The sequence below is a fragment of the Herpailurus yagouaroundi genome, unplaced genomic scaffold (assembly GCF_014898765.1).
Source record: "Herpailurus yagouaroundi ecotype Mexico unplaced genomic scaffold, PumYag 569, whole genome shotgun sequence".
NCBI lineage: Eukaryota > Metazoa > Chordata > Mammalia > Carnivora > Felidae > Herpailurus > Herpailurus yagouaroundi.
The window spans coordinates 6864127-6872633 of record NW_024412786.1 but is presented as its reverse complement, the minus strand read 5'-3'; positions in this window follow the sequence as shown (position 1 = coordinate 6872633).

Here is an 8507-nt window from a genome sequence, read left to right as displayed (position 1 = left end):
ACCGGCGTCCCTGAGGCAGGTGGGTAGCTTCCCCGAGGGCTGCTTTTGTGTCTGCAAAACGGGCGTGTTGTAGCAGGGTTGCTGTCGACGGAACGCACCTTCCCGGGTGAACGGGGCCAGGGAGGCTGGTAGGGTGCCGGCGTGGCAGGTGGCTTCTCACCGCGTTTTGTTCCAGCAGCGATGCGTTCACCGAGATGCTTTCACTGCTCAGTTAAGGTCTGCGGGACTCTTCTTTAAAAAAAAATTTTTTTTAATGTTTATTTTTAAGAGAGAGAGAGAAACAGAGAATGAATAGGGGAAGGGCAGAGAGAGAGGGAGACTCAGAATCCGAAGCAGGCTCCAGGCTCCGAGCCGTCAGCACAGAGCCTGATATGGGGCTCGAACTCCAGAATGGAGAGATCATGACCTGAGCCGAAGTCGGACGCTCAACCGACTGATGCACCGAGCCACCCAGGCTCCCCAGACTCTTCCTCGTTTTTGAACAGAGAAAATGTCACTGGGCACCACCAGAAACTGCTGAGTAGGCACCAGGCCCCGCAGACACCTCGTCTCTTCCCAGGGAACACGAAGGTGAGAAGGAGGAAGCTTCTCCAAGGCCCCAGGGCTCTGAAGAACCCTAGGCTGCGTGCACTTTGGGGGTTTGTTTCTCCCATTTACCAATGAGCAGTTTTGTGTTTTCTCTGGATGCTTCCTTTTGCCTTCTTCCTCCAGCTTTTAAAAAAGACTTCTTTCTGGGTGGGATGGAACCGAATCACTGCTGCGGCTGCGTGCAATTCTAAAATCATCTGGGACCGGAAGTCTCTGTGGGTCTTTTTCTGAACTTGAAAATACCGGGAGTCTTTTTGGGCTGGAAATAACGGCCTGCACATAGTAGGTCTGCAACAACTTTTTGAGCGCGTGGATCAATGGGCAGTGAAATCCACACAGGAAGCTTTTTTAAAAAAAAATTTTCATTTGAGACAGAGAGAGAGCAGAGGGAGAGAGTCCTAAGCAGGCTTCACTCAGTGCGGAGCCTGATGCGGGGCTCAACTCCATGACCCTGGGATCGTGACCGGAGTCAGAATCAGGAGGTGGACGCTCAGCCAACCGTGCCACCCAGGTGACCAAGGACGGCCTGTTGGCAGAGGCTTCCCGCTCATCCAGGAGCAGGCAAACTTTTTCAGTCAACGGCAGTGGGAAATACTTTGCGCTTCGTGGGTCACGGGGTCCCTGTCAACTACTCGACTCTGCCGTGGCAGTGAGAAAGCAGCCACAGACAGTATGTAAACCACCGGGCATGGCTGTGTCCTAATAAAACTTTATTTACTCAAACAGAGAGCGGGCCAGATTTGGCCCCTGGGCCAAAGCGTGCGGAGCCCTGCACTCCACGGACTCATCACTTCAACAGGACAGAGACCACATCTGTGTTCCCGCGGGACCCAGGAGCAGATAGTTTAGTTTAGTACAAATGTATTTTACCACGGTGCTTAAAACCTATTTTAAGAAATGCGGTCAAGTTACTATGTATTGTATTAGGGGCTAAATTGAAAGGCTTGAACATACCGACTTTGCTTCAGAAGGAAAAGCACGTGACACCATTACCTTTCTGGCTCTCGGATTTGGGAGCCAGCTCTGTGAGAATTGTGATCTGGGGAACGGCCAGCAGGGGACACCCCGGGCACCCGGGAAAGGAGGCAGGTTGGCATGAGGAGCCGCAGAGTAAATTCTAGAGTCTCAAGGGTGGGCCCCATCCCAGGTTGTGCTGTGCACACACCAGGGTGCAGGACCTGAGATCCTGGGTGGGAGAGACTGAGCCAGAAGCCTTCTGCTGACACCGTGGTCCTTGGAGGCTTGCGGTGCTGACGTGCAGCATTCACCAAATAAATGCTTCGTTTTATTCTATTAATAATTTTTTAAGGTTTATTTATTTTGGGTGGGGGGGAGGAGCAGCGAGAGAGGGAGACACAGAATCCGAAGCGGGCTCCAGGCTCCGAGCTGTCAGTGCAGAACCCGACGCGGGGCTCGAACCCACGAACTGTGAGATCATGACCTGAGCCAAAGTCGGATGCTCAACCGACTGAGCCCCCTGGGTGCCCCTAACTGCTTCATTTTAAATGGCAGTGGGATGCCCTCATTTCTAGACCAAGAAGCATGACATCCTAGGGGAGCAAGGTGATGACTCTTGGGGCCACATTATTTAAATAACTGACCAACTTCTGTTTGGGGGAGAAGGTGCATCCTGGGAGAGGGCACATGCGGGGCTGAGCCTCACCTGGGTCTCCCCTGAATTCAGCTCCGGCCCCAGCCTGCACGCCTCACGACTCCTCCAGATGACGGGACTGTTGCTGTTCAAACACACCCCCTGGCTCAAATGCACATACAGAGGAATAGGGAATAGTACGCAGTGCGGAACGCGAACCATGGCCACGTGCATCCATGCAGGAATGACCAAAGACGCAGCCACAGAAGAAACGTCCAGGGAGACTATTCCACACACGTAAAAGCCAAAAGCAGGGAAGCACAGTGTTGTCTTTAGGGACTAATCCAGGTGTGGTGACCAGTAGAGGGAAGTAGGAGAATTGTCAACACCCTTCAGGGCGATGGGCGCCCCTGGGAGCAGGCTCGGTGGGGACAGGTGCGCGGGGGGTTTGGGCGGGGCCTGCTGCCTCACACTGGGCAGCGGGTTATTAGTTACTCACTAAAACAGGTAGCTGTCTCCGAAACGTCCGCGAACGAACGTTACGTAAGGAGGAAGCGTGGACCCGGGCCATCTCTATTCATGACCGCAGGGTTTGCGGTGTGGTTTTCTGTAGGGGAGTGGATGACGGATGAACCACACCTCGCGTGGGAGCCGGGCTTCGAGGTTCGGATGGGAGACGTGACATCGGGCAGCCGTGATGATCCAGACGGGGCTGGGCAGGGGGAACCGCAGGGGCCTAAAGCAGAAGACCCCCGGGGGAGTCCTTGATCCGGCCAATGGCCACGCACTGGCCGGCTCAGAGGTGCCAGGGCCCCGGTGTGGCCAGAACCCCGCTCACTCCCCGACACCGGCTGGGGACTGTCTGGGTACCTGTCGGCCCACTAACCTCGGGCCCCCGAGCCCCGGAGCCCACCCTTCGGCTCTTTGCCCCCAGGACCCGCACAGCATCGGTCCGTGCTCACTGCCGGGACTGCCCCCTGTACCGCCTGCACCCTCGCGGCTTTCTCGGGAAACAGGGGGGCCCGCTGTTCCGGTTTGCCCAGGACCGAGTTTCCGGGGACACGGTTCTTTCAACGCGAAAACCGGGAAAAGCTGGACAAACCGAGACACGTGGGCGATTTCACCCGGAGTTTGTTACTCAAATATGGAGGAGGGCCCGGTTGTATTCTGACTGATTGCGTACCGTGAAAGCACTCCAAACATCCTGTACGCCTTGTGTAAATGCTCCGTTTATTCCGGAAGGGTCCGGGGAAGGTTCGACTTCATTCTCCACAGCCACCAGGTAGCTCCTGTGACACCTCGGATGAGTCAGGGCTCCCCAGGGTCCGCGGCGTTTTGTCGGGTGACGCTGAGCCAGCCCCACATCTCGCCGAGGGCAGCTGAAGTCAAGGAAACAAAGCCTCTAGGCAACTGCTGCTTCCCAAGAGGCTGGGGGTGGTGGTGAGAATAGGACAAAATGCTCTTTTAAAAAAGTTTGTGTCTTTATTTTTGAGAGGGGGGAGTGGCAGAGAGAGAGAGAATCCCAAGCAGGCTCCGCACTGTCAGCATTAAGCCTGACTCGGGGCTTGACCTCGTGAACTGTCGAACCCTGAGGTCATGACCTGAGCTGAAACCAAGAGTCAGATGCTCAGCCAACTGAGCCACCCAGGTGTCCCATGAGCGAAAATGCTTTTCAAGCTGGGGCACCCACAATCACTTGGTTTCTGTAATCAAAGATGGTCTTGCCTGGGGTTGTCAACCTTTTTCTGTAAGTGGTCGCAGGGCAAATATTCTAAGCTTTGTGGCCGTCTGGTCTCAGCTGTTCAGTTCTGCCCTGGTGCCCCCAAAGCCGCCATATGCAGTAGGTGAGTGAGTGGATGTGGCCGTGTTCCGACGAACCTTTATTTGCAAAACAGTCAGTTGGGCCAGATGCAGCTCATGGGCTGGAGGTGGCTAACGCCTGGTTTAGACCATTGCTGTGTGACTTTTGATAACATCCTTAGCTTCTCTGCATTCTCTGTGTGCCTGTGGTGAGCAGATAACTTTGAGCCAGTTGACAACAGATCATCAAGGTCGTGGGAAGGGCCATTTATTAAAAATACAGAGACAGTTGTAGCAGAGCGTATCAGTCAGCTGTTGCCGCATAACAACCGTGCCAGACTTCATGGCATTACAACAGCAACTGTTTCACTGTTTCTCATTGGTCTGTGCTTCGGCTGGATGAGGGTTCTGGTCTGGGCTCTCTGGTGTGTCGGGGGCCACCCAGTAGGTCACCGGTGCTGGATGATTGAAGATGAACTTTTGCACATGTGTGGCAGGTGGTTGGCCATTGGCTGGCTGTCTCAGTCTCTGGTACATGGTGGTCTTAGCATAGCAAGAGGGGGTCGCAGAGCTCACACAGGGTCACCTCCATCACATGATGTTGGCCCCAGGAGGAGGCACAAACCCAGCCCCGATTTCAGAGCGGGAAAATAGGCTCACCTTTGTAACAAGAGAAGTTGCAAAGAGGTGATGGCTGTTTGCTCAGTAGCCGGGGGTCTGACTTTACTCCCCTGTGCCTGACTCCTCAGTGAAAAATTGAGGCTGGTGACCCCCAGCCCCACAGGGCTGCTTGGGGGGCTTACATGAGCTCACTTAGACCCGCGTCTTGCATGAGAAAGTCCTCTCCGCGTGGGGGCTGGTATTAATGTGTCAGCGAACCCCACAGATGTGATAGCAGTGAGGGAGGAAAGATTCGAAGACGCCCAAGACCATCTGGAACGTGCCTTTCACGTACTTCCCCGAGGCCCGCCCCACTCACCCCAGACTCCGGGCCTGTGCCTGTCTGTTCCCCTGTCTGGAATCTGTCCAAGTCTTCCAAAGCCAACTCGCAATGCGGGCTCCTATTTATAGCCTTATCACAATGAATTAAAGGTTTTTTTTTTTTATGTTTATTTATTTTTGAGAGACAGTAAGAGAGCCGGGGAGGAGCAGAGAGAGAGAAGGAGACCGAGAATCCCAAGCAGGCTCTGAGCTGTCAGCGCAGAGCCCGATGTGGGGCTCAGACTCACAAACCATTGGGTCATAACCTGAGCCGGAGCGGGACGCTTCACCGACTGAGCCACCGAGGTGCCCGTGGGTTGGATTCTGCCATGAGTTGGTTGTCTGGACTCTGAGGCGTGTAAGGAACCTGAGGCTAGAAATGGTCACAGGCATGTCTGTCCATTCACGGATGTGTCTGTGCACCTGCGTGCACATCTGCGTAACCGCCCGGCCCGGGACTCACACGGGTCCCTGCAAAGACTTGGGCCCGCTGACTTACCTTCCGTTCTGTACCACTCCCACAGCCGCAACACGTGCGCGCGCGCACACACACACACACACACACGTGCACACGCGCTCCCTCCCACCCCAACCTCTCCTGTCTGGGAAATTCAGATTATTCAAAATACCATAAGGAGAAGTCCTTCATGCTATAATCGTGGTCACTCTTTTCACAGTTCATAAAACACGAGGCTTCACATTCACGTGCTCGTCTGTAGTCACAACGGCCAAGTGGGCGAAGGGCCCATCAGGCACACCACGGTCACAGGTGGAAAGAACCTGTCCTCTCACATCCATGGTGGAGGGAGGCAGCGGTCAAGCACGGGGCACCAGACGGATGTACTGCGGATTTCCATTCCCGCCGCATCAGGTTTGCCGCGTAGTGCCGAGCACGGGGAGTTGGATGTCACAAGCGATGAAACTGTTCGGAGAATCACCTCTAGGAATCAGATCCATGATGGGGCGCCTGGGTGGCCCGTCGGTTGAGCGTCTGACTCTTGACGTTGGCTCAGGTAGTGACGCTGGGCTCCGTGCTGGGCGTGCAGCCTGCTTGAGATTCTCCCTCTCCCTCTCCCTCCGCCCCTCCCCTGCTTGTGTGCCCGCACTCTCTCTCCCTCGACAGAAAAAATCAGGTCCGTACTGACTGATCTCTATGCCCCCTTTATCTGCCCACTTTTTACTTTTATTGAAAGAAACGTCAGGGCTCGTTTGCCTTAATCGCTGGGCTCTCCTGGCGGCCCCGGGTCAGGATGCGTTAAATCTCCTTGGGCGATTGGGGGACCCCCCCCTCCCCGGGCGACCCCACACTCTCCTTGGGCGGTGGCATTAAGCGCCCCACAGGGAACCTGGCTGGTGGGGCTGTTGTTTAGAAACTTAACGTGCAATAGCTTGTAGGTGCCATTTTGATATCCCGATGACAGCTGATGACATAACGATAGTAACGGTTAATGTCGACTGAACAAGTCGTGTGGACCGGCCACGGCGCCTGCTCAACCCAACACCTTCGAGGCATGCGCCAGACAGAAAACGGCTCACCAGGGCCGCGTACCCGTGGGTGTCGCATGCTTTTCCTGGTGAGACGAGCTCCACAAGTGCGTTCGTGGACTCCATCGCTCGACAGATTAGCGTCGGTGCCCCCGGCCCCCCGCGATCTCAGCCGCAGGCGTGCCAGCGAGACCCAGATTCGCCTCGCTCACCGCGACATCTCTCTTGTAATCTGCAAATATCGAAACTCCAGGCGGTGACTCGCTGAGATCACAGAGTCCATCGCAGAACCAGATCCCAACCCGCCGCCTGCTCCTGCCCACCCCCCCCCACCCCCCACCCCGGGTTGCCTCCGCCCGGGGCCTCTCTGATCCCACGGGCGCTGTAGCACAAGTACAGTTACCTGAGCAGTTTGCACTCAACGATGGCCTGGCTTAGCCACTCACGGTTGGGGAAAAGTTGATCAAGAAGAGTAAAACAAAATAAGTTTAAAGAAAAAAGAAAGGGAGGGAGGGAGGGAGGAAGGGAAAGAGGGGAAGGAAAGAGGGAAGAGGAAGGAGGGAAGGAAGGAAGGAGGGAGGAAGGACACCCCCCTCCCCAATGCCTGTGTTTGAGTCTCCCTGCCGAGCCCTGTGTAGGCAGAGCTAAAACCTTCAGTCAAAGTGAAAAGAAAATGTTCAGTTGTATGAAAAAGGACCGTGTTCCTTCCAACGTATATAATAAGAAGTGATAGGAAGAGAAATAAAACAGAATGAGGGGAGCGCTCTCCTGGCCGGGAGGTCACATGTACCGAGGCGTGAGGATGAGACGGGTCCAGGAAGATGGGGATACGGCCCTTTTTCGCAGCGGTCGGGGCCGCGGCCTTTGCCCCTGCTGTTGGTGTCCTGTGGGTGCGGTAATAAGTCCCCACCAATGGGGGGAGGGGGCTCAAAACAACGAGAATTCACTGTCTCCCGGTCCTGGAGGCCGGAGGTCCGAGATCAGGGCTGGCTGCTTCTGGGGGCGGATGCGGAACCTGCTCCCGGCTTCTGGTGGTTGCCAGCGATTCTTGGCGTTTCCCTGGCTGGTGGGCACATCGCTCCGATCTCTGCTCTGTCTTCACGTGACCTCCGTCTGTGTCCAAATTTCCTCCTCTTACAAAGACCCCAGTCGGCGGGTGAGGGCCTGCCCCAGCGCATGACCTCATTTGAACTCGGTCACCCTTTTGGCGAGTAACGTCACATTCACGGGTGCCAGGGGGCCGGAGAGCCACATACCGTCTTTTTGGGGGGCAGGGACGCCCTTTGCCTCCACATCCCTCACCAGTGCCCTTTCCTCCCTCACAGTGCCACACTCGAATGCCGCTGCTGCCGTGGGGTTTGGAGATGTCAGGCACCCCGCGCTGTGCCGCCGGCCGCCGGGGCCGCAGTGGCTTACGACCGACCAGCGCCTGGGGGACAGTGTGTGCGGGGCTAGCTGCTGGTACCGCGCCCGTGTTGGTGCAACCAGAGTCCCGTGGGGAGGGAAGGCCAATCTGCCGGGGGCGAGCAGGGCCGCGGCCACGTCCTGCTGAGGCAGATGACACAGCCCAGGGCACGGCACCGGTCTCTGCAGGCCTGGGGGTGACAAGGGGGTGGGGGAGGATGAGGAGGACGAGGCCTGAGCCTCTGCGCTTGCCGGTGAAGCAGCCTTGGCGGGTCAGGTGGCCAGGGCAGGAGCAGAGCTTCGAGAAGGGCCTGGGCCGCTGCTTCCGCACGTGTCTGGTGGCATATGGACCCGGATGCTTCACGCGGGTCGGACTTCGGCTCAGGCCGTGATCTCGCGGTCTGTCGGTTCGAGCCCCACGTCGGGCTCTGTGCTGACGGCTCGGAGCCTGGAACCTGCTTCCGATTCTGTGTCTCCCTCTCTCTCTGACCCTCCCCTGTTCATGCTCTCTCTCTCTCTCTCTCTCTCTCTCTCTTAAAACTAAAACATTAAGAAATATTTTGAGGGGCGCCTGGGAGGCTCAGTCAGTTGAGCGTCCCACTTCAGCTCAGGTCATGATCTCACGGTCTGTCGGTTCGAGCCCCATGTCGGGCTCTGT